Source organism: Neltuma alba, unplaced genomic scaffold (assembly GCF_004799145.2).
Source record: "Neltuma alba isolate B1F8T4 unplaced genomic scaffold, ASM479914v2 tig00010370_pilon, whole genome shotgun sequence".
In the NCBI taxonomy this organism is placed as follows: Eukaryota; Viridiplantae; Streptophyta; class Magnoliopsida; order Fabales; family Fabaceae; genus Neltuma; species Neltuma alba.
In genome coordinates this window covers 295,301-295,600 of record NW_021635275.1, presented here as the reverse complement: position 1 = coordinate 295,600, position 300 = coordinate 295,301, and positions in this window count along the sequence as shown.

Genomic DNA, 300 nt, shown 5'->3' with positions numbered 1-300 from the left:
ACAGAACCATGAGGCGTAATACTTACGTGTCGTTTGTTTTTGCATCTGATGTCTAGGGTTATTAGCCACCATGACTAATTTGGATAGGGGGCTCTGGCTGGTAGCTACGTAGACCTTTTGTGAAACAAATATGGTTTTAGAAAAAGCAAAAAGAACCCATTTTTAGTCTTCATATGAAGGCTTCCGTCGAACCACGGACAGTTTAACATTATTAATTATAAATGTAAAATATAACGTCATAACAAGTCTGTTATTCATAATTCATGATTTTTAAAGTCTATTTCTCAAATGTTATAAAAT